We start from the raw sequence: 14,062 nt of genomic DNA, 5'->3' as shown, positions 1-14,062 counted from the left end.
CAGGGGAGAACCAAGGATTCTGCAAATGTGCATTAAAGAAATAAAGCAACACCACAGACATGTTTTTGATGAGGGAATGACATCATAACATGATGTAGCGATGATTTTGCACAATGCAGCCCGTTTAAATGAGCCTTTAACAGTTTGACACTTTGTCTCGTTACCACCATAAACTTTTATGTGAGTGTGCCAGTGGCTTGGGTGGTGGTTGCCGTCCTGGAGTTTTCTGTTCCTTCCCAGGGATTATCGGGGGGGTTTGCATCAGGGAGGACATCTGGTGTGCAAAATGTCTGTGAAGTCTGTGTGTACCCTGAGGAGGGAGGTGCCAAAAGGATGATGAAGACGGCCATAAACCTCTCTGCATTTTGGGGGAATTTTATGAGAAATTGTTGATTTCGCTTAAAATAAAGGGAAAACGCTGGGAAAAAAAACCCCTGAAAGCAAGATAACAACCAGAGCTAGAAAAGACTTGCTTAGATCAAACTATACTTGTGTGTTTTTACGGCCTAGTCAAAGTCCAGACCTAAATCTAACTGAGAATCTCACATGTGCAATTTACGTGTGAATCTTTACATGTGAAATAGCTGAAGGTTTAATTCCCGTCGGGGCCGTACTTGCTTGCCTTTCTTTAAATTTTTTTATTTTCAGGCTGATGTCAATAACCTTTGATTAAACCCTAACCACAGTGCTGTGATGAAGCAGAACAGCTGCCATCTGGGTTCAGAACATAGTGGTAACAAACAAATTGATCATTCTAACAGAGGTTACCACTGCAGGCTAAAATTTCAAGACATTTACAAATCACTACATTACACAACACACACACGCACAACTACACAATGTTCTAATAAATGTTTCAGTGGCAGCCACCCTTGAGTCCTTGAAATATATTTCTCATTTCTAAATGTTTGTACAGATGATGAATAAAGCCAAACTCATCTACTATACTGCTGTAAAAACACCCACCATGATATTAGCGCCGTCATGTTGCCTATAGTAGCCACACAAGACTACCGGTTCAGACAAAAACATATTATGATAAGAAAATTACACTTTCTGGGTAAACTTTATTTCTGTGTACTATTCGGCAGGGCTTATTACGGTCTAAATTAAACTACTAAAACTCTTGAACCAAGGCAGAAATCAGAATGGTAATTTGCTTCAGAGGAAAATGTAATAATACTGTTACCATTTTTTTTTTCTGTTCGCCGCTGCCTAACAGCAATAAGTCCATCGTGAGCGTAATGAAGCCCCCTTCGCTGAGCACTCCAGTGGATTAATGCGAGCCACTTTTGTCTGGCCCCCACAGACGATGAGCTTCCTAACAACCCCCCTAGCAGCATCCTTACACTAAACCTTTACCAGGCACAACCCCATTTGATTTGCAGAACAGTTTGTCGCCCTGGCTCACATGTTGAAAGGGAGATTCAATAACTTGGACTTTACACATTATACTTAAATGGGGTCATTTGGCAGCCAGTATCTGCTCCACATGCTGTGTGCCTCCGACATGGATCTATAGGGCTCATTCTGTTCCATTGACTTTCAATCACGTTCCTCTTAGTCCCCCGGTTCTCCACCGACTGCCAACCAGCGACTCATTACAGTGATGGGTACGGGTAACCAGGGTCTCACAACTAGAGCACTATGTTGTGTACCACTGTGTGTGTGTGTGTGTGTGTGTGTGTGTGTGTGTGTGTGTGCGTGTGTGTGTGTTTTGTCAGTATTTTCCAGGCTCGTTCTCAAAAATAACTTTCCTTTTCAGACAGAAAAGTCCAAATTATAAATTCAAGATTAGGAATACTTCAACTGCCAAATGAGAAGAAATTATTCAATTAACCCCATCAATGCCATTCCACACAAAATTACCTTTTTTGATTATTTCAAGAAAGAATAGAAATACTTTTTGTCCCTCAATGCGGAAAGTCAGACGTACCAGCAGCAGGTTAATGGTGAATAAAGTCATGCATTTTTAAACCAAGTTAAAAATACAAAGCAGAAATAATAGACTCTGTGTAGTAAAAGCAATTTACAAGATAGATAAAATAATACTGCACAGTAATTAGAAATAGCTTACTTTGATTAAACAAAGTGTGAAACAGAGTAGGGTCATTTAAAAACCTTTTGATGCCTAGAGTCTCTTGGAGTCAATAATAATGGCCTCAAATTAGGGAGAATGGCACAAGATTGTCAGATCTGATCAAAATATCAACAAATTATTTAGAAAAACAAAAACAAAATGGAAATATCAGCAGCAATGTAAACAGTGAGTTTTTAGGACGAAGGTGGCACTCTTCATGAGTTTAACAAATCCTATCAAAAAAAAAATATGAGATTATGATGCATTTACTTCAAATCTATTCAAGTTTCTGATAACTTAAGGAATGTTAGGTTATAGCAATTTTCATTAAAAAAGGTAAAGAATTTCCGTTATATAGTTAAGTAAATTACAAGACTGATCAATTTAAAAATTAATGAAAAAATAATATGTTGTTCAGCTTTCTGCTTAACCTCGTGAACAATCCTGTTTAGACACTAAAATCCCTGACTTGTAAGATGGAGTGGTAACCAAATGGAAGCCGCTGTGGGAAGCTCGTTTTAACAACACCCATCTCATCCATTCCAATCTTTCAGCAAAGCACATTCAGGTCCATTTGAGACGAAAAAGAAAAACTGATTCATCTCCTTTGGAAAATATTATGAGGCCTCCCTGACTATATGTACATAAGGTCCATCTGGTGCCAAGCACACAAACACAGATGAGTTTTTATTGTCTCTCTGGCCTCTAGTGTCGGATCAGCTGGGAACATTCCCACGTCCTATTCTCTTTTTCTTACTGTCTGCAATACTAAAAGAAAGAAAGGGAACAAAAGGTCACTGTTATTGACTGTACTGTTGTAGTTCTCCAAAAACATTATATGTACGATGTTTGGAGACATATTTTAGAATTCAGACGAAACGATCCACAGTAAATTATGCTACATATTCGAGAGCTTCAAGCAGATAAAAACAGCAGTGAAATTTGTCAAATCAGGTGCAGTTAAAGGGTTTTAGCAAAATATAGTGGGTTTTTTTATCTGAGAAAGATTCATCTGAATTCACAAAATTCATATAATCTTCTAAATATTAACAGCCTTTAATGAGAACTGTCAGCATATGCAAAATGAGGATTAATTTCCTCCCAGAGCTTGTTGAAAACACAATCTAGGATTGTTTTTCTGCACTAGTTTTTGTATTAGTTTCCTAACCAATGCAAATGTGGACCTTCAAACCTTCAAAGGCCAAAATGTAGGCCCTAAGTGGGACCAGGATGGACATCAAACATTGGGGGACAAAGTACCAGTATGAGATGTGAGAAATCTGCGGGCTCTGTAAGCTTTGATGTCAGGCCATGAAACTCCAGATTATGTTAATCTATCAGGGTGGTAAGTGGAAGAAGGATGTTTTCCACTTGGCCTGTTAAAAATCCCATAAAAATGTTAAAAATATGTTTCATTATGTATGTTCATAAATGTGTCAGCTATCATTTGTCTCATTTTGTTACAGTATTTTCACAAACACATGTCCTGTAGCTGCAAACTTTGACCACAAGAAGGCAGTGTTGCAAATTTGAGTCATGGATTTTCAAGGGTTTTAGTAGTTTCTTAGTATTTCCTGTGTTTGTGTGAATAAGCAAATGCAGATATTAGACTCAAATCATGGTGGCAGGGTTTTTTAAAGGAAACTTTTTCTGCAAATAACTTGTTAAATATATCTGTGAAATAAGATCTGTGCGTTAATTTAAAGCATTTCTAAAACTGACTGTAGAGGCTGCTCTTACTGGCTCTGAATTGGCGGAAATTGTTTTCTGGGTTCAGAAACATTGACTGTACCAATGTGTGTTTTCAGTGTTTAAAATGAAGAGTAACAGACTCCCATTGCTTTTGAACTACTTGCCAAAGATTTTGTCCAAGTCAGTTTTCTTATCTCTTAGATAAAGCTAAAGCAAAAAGTATTTGTTTGTTCAATATTGCCCCCATAGGCCATTAAGAAAAATGCGATTCACAAACACAAGTAAATGTGTACTGGGGCGCAACTCATCTCCAGTTTAGCTTAAAGCGAGAAAAGACACACACATAACAGCCTGAGCAACGGCCATGTGTCGGCAAGCAGACATATTATGTATTGTTCCTGTTGATCCACCAATTGCTTCCACTGCGGGCGCAATTGCCCAAACTCAAACTATGATGTGGGCAAGCAAACGCAGGGCTGCAGTCCAATGTCGTATAATAGTTAGTGGTTCCTCTTTGGGGGAACATCTGTGGACCAGGTCATTTGCCGCACAGTGAGACCACATGTGCCCAGCTTGCTGGGTTGTACTACACAGTATGATGTCATGGTGAAAAAAGTGAGCTCTGAGCAGGACACTTAAATACAACCGAGACCGTTTAGACTACAAGGAGTTTTTGCAAACAAGATATGTAACATTAATCAACAATTAATTAAAGCCCGAAACAAAACACATCTTCACGTCAAATTTTGTTCCTATTTAGTAACAAAGACAGGATATATTTAAAAATAATTCAAACTCAAAGGAAAAATCTCAGTTCAGATGCTAAGATGGAACTCAAGAGCATCAATCTGGAGAAAATGGTGAAGCGCTTCCCAAAAGAGAAACAGTTTTCGGAAACCGTGTGGTGTGAGACACTCTGGAAAGGTCACAAGTCCATCGTTACATAAAGAAGCTGTGCACACTTAAAGGCCATTTTAGCTAACATGCATCTCATTTAATACAAATATCTGGTAAAGACAATACCTGGATGGATGTTACCTAACATAAGACATTTGAAATAACTACATTTCTTAAAAGAAACACATGTATGAAGGGATTTTTGAAGGCAATAATCTGTAAACATGAATTTGAAAAAAGAGGAAACAGAAGGAGATGGTGAGAATACATCATTGGCGTCATGGATGTAAACATGAAGACAAGAGGAAGTTGCATAATCAGCTTCAGAATCAAAGCCTGTGGAAGAGGACAAAACGGCAATATTCTGGGGAGGCAGTTTGCGAAGGATCCCGGCGCATGTGCTCGTGCACGTTTTGCCTGTGAAGTTGATGAAGATTGAGCCATTAAAAGGATTATCGTCGTTCTGCTCAAGGGAACAATTGATGACGCCTCAAAACAGCAACCGAACTGTTTTAACCTGTCTCTTCGCCATTTATCATCGTTAGGACAACAGCTGCAGTACTCTTCCTATCCCCATAAAAATCCCCCTCCGAACGTGTCAACGTGTGTGTGCGAACGTGTTTCTAAGAATCCCTGTCTCGCACTGTATGTTACACAAAGGAGGCAATTTACAGTAATGTGAGGGAGAGGAGAGAAAAAAAGAAAACCCTCAGTGACAGGGAGGCAACCACAAGAAGCTGTTGGAAGCAAATTTGATCTTGGCCGCAAACGGGTAACCAGAGGGTTGATGGTGTTTTTGTGTTCCATATGCTCGCTGGAAAATGGGCTGTCATCTAGATTTCTCTGTGAACATAAGAGGAGACGGCAGGGGAGTCACAGCACATGGTTGACTCTCCCAGTGTACATTCACTTGAAGATTTAGGAGTCTCCGGAGACCGGAGTCCAATTGCATCTTGCGTTTGTTTATGAACGGACGCAGTCAACGGTGTGTAAAGTTGATTTCCCGGGGTCCACGCGTGCTTGTTCTGGGGCCGCCACGTAGAGCGCCAAGCACCGAGTCAGTACATTAGTGTCACGCCAGATGTATCCTCCGCCCCATCCCCAAGCTCTCGCTGCAGGCCCGCAGAGAGGAATTCAGTTGCAGCCAGCGGCACTTTGCATGATGAGCCTGGCCGATAGCCCCGATGAGGACTGATCGCACTACTTGGAGAGAAACGGGGAAGGACACGGAGGGAGGGAGAGAGGGATGGAAAACAGATGGGAAGGAAAAGCAGAGGAAGGAGGACTGTGGAAGAGATATAGATGGGGTGGATTGATGTAGGGGAGAGTAATGATGGGGAATGATAGGTTTAAGAAGAGTAATGTCGGTGTGTACAGAGTTCTCTTAAATAGGCAAATGGCCAGCCATCACTGACAGTTATCTTCTCCGACTTACAGCAGGCTCCGACACCTATCATTACCCTGCTGAATTTATTATAAAGTTCAGAGGAAAATCGTCGTCTTCCAGTAAATCTTTGACTGTGGCCTCGGTGGCAGCTGAGTCCATGGCTGTGACATCCCAGAGCATGCTTTAAAAAAAAAAAAAACAGAGTGAAGCAAGCTGCTGCTGCTGCAGGGAGGGGAGGAAGGGGCAAAGCAGGGGGTGCATCACATTAGCACTTCAGATCCATAATGCTGAGACTTATAAATAATTAGCAGCTTGCACTATAGGGAACCAAGCTAGCTGTTAGTTAAAAAGCAAAAACAGGGAATTTCATTTACATCGGGCTCATTGATGTTGCGCACTATTCAGTCTTGATTCAGAAAGTTGTCTTTTGATCAAAACAGCATGTATAAGCTTTGCAAAGAATATAAAAAAAAAACATTTTGTTGTTGGTGTTTATGTCAGAAGGGGCAAGCGCGTCGCAGAATGTGTGAGAATTGGCTGGTTTTTATGTGTCGTTCCCTTTGTCTTTAATTTACTGAATTTGAAGTTTGCACAGTTGCTACTTTCAGTTGAACTGTGCAAATGTTTTAAAGACTGCAGCTCATAATTATGCATTCAAGTGTAATGAAGTGGTGTGAAAAAGTGTTTGACCCCCTTCCTGGCTTCCTTATTTTCCCTTTGCGTGTTCGTCACACTTCAGTGTTTCAGAACACCACTATGATTTAAATAATAGTCAAACATAACATACGTAAAAACAAAATGCAGTTTCTAAATGAAAGTAGGTGCGGAAAGAAAAGTCAAAACCTATGTTGTCCTGTGTGGAAAAAGTGATTTCTAACCTATGTCTACTCTACATACAAAACTAAAATCTGTGAATACATACAGTATGAGCTTCTATAAAAATGCTTATAACTGTCTATATTCAAAGATAAAACACCAAAAATACCACAATATTCATTAATACGCAAACGCTAACACTTACAGTCTTATCAGTTTTTATCTCTGCTAATGGAGATACAGCCAATCAGCACCAAGGAAAGTGAATTGCATTCTGGATTGGCAGTCAATAGTGTGTCTAGGTATTTCAGCTTCCTATGCATATTTTAGATATGCTCTACAAAAATATTTAAGGAACAGGCACATTTTAAGCAAATAATCTGTATAGTAAATAGTGAAGGTTTAAGACAAGTGAGTTGGTTGTTTAAAACTCTAGTTAAACTGATGAAAAATCTAACATTTATCAGAAGTTTGCTGGTTTCAGACTTGATTAAAGGAAAAGGTTTGTGACCAGATGTTGAGACTTAATCAGTGAGGGCACAGAAGGCAAGCAAAGGAAGAGGAATTTAGCTTCACGCCATTTGGTCCGGAATCGGCTGCAGTTTCACCAATCACTGAGCCGACTTGACTTTGCAGTCCCACAGTCGTGTCTGTCAGCTCAGCTGATGGGGGAATCTCAGCAAAACAGCTGCTTTTCTCTGCAGAAAGTTCACCAGAAAGGACTGGCAGCTGTCCTTTCTGGCCCCATTCTTGTACGTTTTGGTGGTTCCCCAAATGGAAATCCTCCTAGAAAAATTTACTGACTGAACCCAAGCAAATGTCAAACAAGAATCACGGGGAGCCTTACAAAAAACAGACAAACATGTAACGCATGATGCAGAAAAACGCATAACACAAAGTAATCCTGGCAGCGCAAGAAATCTTCATAGATTTTTCCCTTAAGTTCTGATGGGGATTTAAGCAAAACATTTTGAGGCGGTTATATTTCGGAGATCGCAAGACACCACTTGTGTGGATATAAAAGATTTGGTACAGAAATTTTAAAGAGATAAGGCAAGGTGAAATGTCTGAGGTGTTTTGTGCACTAAATGCACAGCCATGTCACTTTTAACAGTGTTCTGTAATAATAAATAAGGCCCATTAATGCTGAATATATGGAGAAGGGCTTGAATTGTAAAATAAAAAGAATATCCCTTTGTAAAAATGCTTCTTTAGATAAAGTAGACACTGTCGTCTTTTTATCACGTTTCAGCTGCTGCACTTGTTAGCAGCCATTTTCATGAGCTTGAAGTTGTCCATCACCCTAATAATAATTTCTTTATAATACCCAAGTCTGACAATGAACTTTTCACAGAGGGCAGATTGAGTCAGAGCTCGCTAATCAGGAGCTGAACACCCACTGACCTGTTACATCCACCTCCACAGAGGTTTGATTGTCTCACCCTCGCACCACTACACGACATCAGGGACTGCTGCTGATGAGAGCGACTGCTGATGAAGGGAGAGGAAGTGCGGATGAGCAACAGGAAATCGTCGAGAGGAGACAACGGTAATGACAAAATTGTTAAATTAGGGTTTAATTTCCTTCCCGCCCCCTTCTTGCCACATCACAACCTCAGTCTGTATTTTCTAAGGATGTTACGTCTTTGTAAGCAAACAGGAAGCACATAATCGTACAGAGGACCGTGGTTTTTTTATAGCATCGTTCCGTACATCTGAGTCAGTAGTCTGCGCGTCAGACTTTCACTGCATTTAGCAGCAAGGTTATGAGAACGTTTTATGAGCTTTGAAACTCAGGGAATGCTAATAAATGCCCAATTTTTATAAAATAGCTTAGATTACAGGGTTAGCGTCTGTGAGCATCACTTTTCAAGTCTAGCTAGCCACATGATTCTCAAGTGGATTTGGGTCTCAACTCAAAATGTGAGTAAAATTTTTCAAATTAAACAAAGTCAGTGTCAAACGTTTGGGCAACAACATGTTTTGTTTGTGCTGCTGTCATTTTAAATACATAAATAAATGTTTCCATTTTCTCCATATTTCGTTAGCTTAACCGCATAACTGCATAAGTCCTATTTTAAAATATAGCGTTACATTTGTGCAGCAAACATTTTTGTTTGTGTCGTTATTATTTTTAACCTTCTCACCCCAGACACACACACACTAATAAAATTAAACAAAATTTGTGTTGAATTAATTGTGCTGTTTGTGATGGTTTGTGCAGCAAAAAGTTTTGTAGCACAGCTGATTGACTACAAATCAATTTGATTTTGTCATTCGTTTTTTTTTTTTTTGTTTGGAGAGGTTTGGCGGGGGAACGACTAGTTGACCTTTGATGACCCCTGAAACATTTTTGAATATCTTTAAATTGACAGTAACATAAACAATCAGGTTTTTGTTGCATAATTCAGGTTTGACAACAGTTTTCATTCACGTCTCCCTAGTTTCAACTCTTTTCTATCCCCGCTGAAGGAAATTCTCCCCACAGCATGATGCAGCCACCACCTTGTTTCATGAGTAATATACGCCAACTGTTTTCCAGCAAATGGAGCATTTTTCTGTGTAGGCCAAAAAGTTTCATTTTGATCTAATTTGATCAGGAAGGTGGATATTTAGCCGCAGTAAAGCAGTGTTATGATAACTTTACTCTGTGCCCACATTCCTTCTAATTTGATTTTTTATTTTTTTTTTTTTTTTATTTCTGGAGCACAAACCTACTCAAACCTCTTCTGCGAACAAAGCCTCCGTCATCACACGTGTCATCAAACGTGTTCTGCGCTTCTCCAAATATCGCCACGCTCAGTTGCTCATGCTATGATCGTCATTATGGGTTCCCGTTTTTGAAAATACCCACCACCGGAGCCGGAGACCTCGTTCCATTTCCCTCCCTGCCGTGAAACAAATCAAAAACCGCTTCGGCCAAACGTCTTCGAATGCCATCCGTGCCACCTCATGATGACTGTGATATTAACCGTCGACGTGAGCTGGCCACCGAACTACCAACCGGGGTCCACTTCTGAGCATGAGTCAGTCAGTGCAGAGGATGACTTCCTCAGCTCTCGCATTATCATCCGCGCACTTGCAAACCCATTTACGAAACAGTGTGAATGAGTATGTGTTGTTGTTCAGTTGCTCGGTCAGGGTTGGAGCGGCCTCGTGTAATAGTCATTTGTTTTCATAGTTTGCTTTGCAGCGGCCGTGACAGATTTTTCCGGCCAAAATTAACACTGCTGTGGAGTTTTACAGTGGAAGCCAGCTTTCAATTTCTCTTCTTTTCATGTTTTGTCAGTTTTTAGCAATCATGTCTTTAAACTGCAGCATGTTGTGAATCATGGCTATTGATGGATAAGAAGCCAACAAGGACAATCTTACCACAATAATGGCTACAATTCACTAAAAAAATAATTAATATTTTCTGTAAAAAAGCTGAGTTAGAGTGTGTCCAGCATTCATAGATGTGTTCATTTACCACATTTAATGAACAACTTTAACAGAGAAATGCAAAGTTTGAATTGTGTTGCTCAAATAGCACAACAATCATGGTGGACTTTTATTTTGAAAAGTAAATAAATTAAACCATCTGGGTTTAAAAAGACAGAAACAGATTGCTTTTACATTGCTCCAACATAGTTCTGTGATTGGCAGGCCAACTACTGAAAAACTAATTATTCTTTTTAACTGAGGCATCACATCTTAAAGCAAGAGGAAATAGCACATTTTAGGCCCAATTTATTTAGGGTTTGTCAAAAAAAAAAAAATGACATTGGGAAATTATTATAGATATGTGACATCAAAACTGCATTTCTATCTAGAATGATGAATCTATGCAACGTATATGACTGGCAAGAACTATTGCACTTTCATAGAATGTTCATTTTTTTAGACATATTTGTACTAATGTGTGTGTAGAGGCCCAGTCAAAGTCCGCGTCTCAGTCTAATAGAGAATTTGTGAAGATACTTGAGACTTGTTTTTCGCAGATGCTTTCCTGGAACCAAACTTTTGCGTCTCACAGAGTTGCTGCAAAATCTGTACTAGAAGATATTTTGTTTTGGCACATGTGAGGAAGATCAAGAAAATGTTTAAGTCTAAGTTTCAGAAACATAAAAGATTTGTGATTTCTCTGATGCGTGCATCAGAGCAGAGGAAGTCTAATCAGTGCCTTGGTGTGTATTCTGCAGGGGGTTCTTCAAAACCCCTATTCTACACCACAAACACTCGCCAGTCATCAGTGAAATGTACTGTCATCTCTCTTACATCATCATCTCAGCGGCTGTCTGGAAATCCCCTCTCTCTCTCTTCTCCCATTACCCCAATATCCTGCTTCAAGTCCTCTGTGATGTCACACGGACAGATCTGGAGCGCTCTCCGCACCCTCGTTTGGTCAGCAGTAATTGGAGAGGCATGACACAAAATAAAACACAGCTGGATTGGATTTTCACTCCAAATGCAAATTAATTCTTTTCTCTTTTTTTTTTGCTGCAGGCATCAAACCTGTTTCCGCTAAGTCTCTGTCGTGATGTCAGTGAATTAATTGGAGCAGGCTGTGGGGCAGTTCGACCTGGTGATGCCTGCAGGTGAACACACATTAACAATGTGTTCGCATTTATGTTTTTTAACTCTGGAAATGTAATTAAACTGCAGAAAAATGGATCTTCCTTTACTCTGATTCACATGTGTCAAACTAATGGCTCCGGGGTCAAATCTGGGCCGCCATAACTTTTTATACGGCCCTCTAGACTCCAGAGGGACTCATAAATAGAACCTTTTACATAACAGATGTATGTTTATACATTACTTGTTCAAGTAGTTTTTGTCTATATAGTGCCAAATTATACCAGTCTCTCAGGTTTGTAGAGACTGGTACAGGCTCCCGGATTTTTTTTTTTTTTTTTTTTTGCGCTATCGCAGTTTTGATTTCACTGCAAGTTTTCCGCACAAATGGTCAAAACAATTGTGTTTAAGAGACTACTAACTCCCACCTGAAGGTGGCAGTGTTTCTTACCTCTCCATCTCAGGCTAGCAGTTCCTCAGACCCAAGAAAACGCGGAGAGCTTCGACGACGGATGCGGTGGATTCACATTTACTTCATTTGAAACCAGGTTTTGCTGAAGTCCACCAAATACACCGTGAAAACTAAAGGGAACAACAAAATACATCTGCTTAAGTGCTTTTGTTTGACACAGAACATTACATAAAAATGCTAATTTCATAAACTAACACAGCTCTAAACATGTACCTCGCTCCTCTGTCCAAGGGCTGCAAAGTTTTTATGACGGTAAAGTCCGTGTTGTGTTGCTTGGAAGCCTTGAACGGTGTTCTGAAGAATGTGCGCTATAGACCCGAGTCACAAAGATGAAGAATATCCTCCTCTTCCTCTAGTCCGTGGGATATTTCAGCCCGAAGTACTGACTGACAGGAGACGTAGCAAAACGTCCTAACTCTTGTTTTCTGGTTTTAATGAAGGCACATCTCATCACAAACTAAGCTACAGCACCCCAACTGGACATTATGGGTAACAACCTATATTCAACCTATAAAACAGATATTTACACTGCAATATGCAAAAATCCCACATTTGCAAAATTTCTTGCAAATATTTCTCAGTTAGCGCCACGAAATCTGTAATTTGAATTCCAAAAAAAGAAGAAAAAAAAATCTCCAAAACAAATGGGAAATCCTGTTGGCACTGATCAATGTGAAAAAAATGTTCAATATCATTTAATCTTAAGAAATACTTATTTACTGCAGAGATGGCTATTTGTTAATATTATACAGTTTGTTGTTGGGGTTTATCACCACATTCTGGAACATCCAACCCTTGAGAACATCCATGATTTTGATATGAACCAAAATGAAAATTAGTTTGACGCACCTGCTGTAGTCTATTAAATCTGCGACTGAACACGAGTGCTTTTGTGCTTTGTTTTGTGTTTTGTTTCAGTTTTGTGCTTTTAGCGAAGCACAAAACTGCGTCCAAAAACCTGAAAAATAACACGGTAAACATGACCTTCTCGTCTCTCTGCACTGGCGATCACCTGCAGCCGTCTGATACGAGTCCTAAGTTGACATTCTTTTTTTTTTATCCTGCAGCCGAACTCTTGTTGGTGTTGCCTGCCTGCTGACTAATTGCAATAATAATTGTGGTTCCGGCTAAACTTGGCCGGAGCTGTGACCCGAGCCTGCTGTGAGTGGATCGGAGATAATGAAATAATTGCCCCTAATGCTATTTTCCCCCCACCGAGCCGCCGCCGAAAAACCTCCAGCCTCAGACGAAGAGGCATCAACATTCATTTGGTCTCCATCAGCGGCATTTTCCGCTTTAATTGAAATTTAGATTGTTGTTGACCCCCCGGGTGAGGTTTGGTGGACTGAGCCAGGGGGAGGCTGGATCTTGTGCAACACTAATGGGGTGGGCTGGCCAGAGAATGCCATCTATCTGTCATTGCATGTGTGTGTGTGTGTGTGTGTGTGCGTGTGTGTGTGTGTGTGTGTGTGTGTGTGTGTTTTTCATAAAAAGACGAATTTCAGTCCATTTATCTTCTCCCAGCTCTGCAGCTGCTTCTGCATATGTATGTGTTTGTGATGATTAGATGTGAACATGCACAAACGCACTAACACACATAAATATATATGCCTTAGCTGTATGTGTGTGTTTTTAGTGTCGCTGCTTGGGAAAGCGTGCTCTGATGGGGAATTTTTTTTTTTTTAAAGGCTGTTCCTGAAAACAACCTCTGGGATGTTAGTGGAAGAAGTTCCTCTGGCGATGCCGCCTGCCTGCGCCGGCTGCCTTCGCTTCAGCCTGTCCTACACATCTGCTTCTCCAACTAATGAGAGAGGAGGAACGCCTGCAGCGATAGATGTAGAAAATAAATCCACCCTGTCATGAGTCTCTTTAAAGAGAAGCTCTTTAGGTACCTAGGGCTTCTGAGTCGAGTTTGGCTGCATAAGGCGTACGGTCTCTATGCAGTCCCAAAATGTATGGAGTCTAATTTCAGTCAATTCCAGGCTTGGATAATGTTAAGGAAGAAATAATAACTAAATTAATTAACTTTGGAAAAAAGTTTGGCTCTCTCTTCCTCTGGATCCCAGGTCCTCTCGGCGGGCCACGTGTAGCCACAAGGAAAACAACAATGTGTGTTGACGTCACAGAATTACAGTTTAATCCAATATAAGACAATGCATAAACT

The 14,062-nt window shown here is 40.2% G+C and overlaps 1 long non-coding RNA gene across 1 annotated transcript; it reads right to left on the bottom strand.

Annotated features, from left to right (window-relative positions):
• Window positions 1-5,511: 5,511 nt before the first annotated feature.
• Window positions 5,512-12,317, bottom strand: LOC103147992 (uncharacterized). The gene is made up of 4 exons (XR_477311.2): window positions 12,112-12,317; window positions 11,878-12,008; window positions 8,277-8,363; window positions 5,512-6,237 (listed from the first exon to the last, which is right to left on the bottom strand). It is a non-coding gene; the product is annotated as an uncharacterized LOC103147992 (long non-coding RNA).
• Window positions 12,318-14,062: the final 1,745 nt, after the last annotated feature.

The sequence above is a fragment of the Poecilia formosa genome, unplaced genomic scaffold (genome assembly GCF_000485575.1).
Source record: "Poecilia formosa unplaced genomic scaffold, Poecilia_formosa-5.1.2 Scaffold193, whole genome shotgun sequence".
In the NCBI taxonomy this organism is placed as follows: domain Eukaryota; kingdom Metazoa; phylum Chordata; class Actinopteri; order Cyprinodontiformes; family Poeciliidae; genus Poecilia; species Poecilia formosa.
Note: the sequence above shows the minus strand (reverse complement) of the source record. Positions and strands in the feature narration are given on the sequence as shown.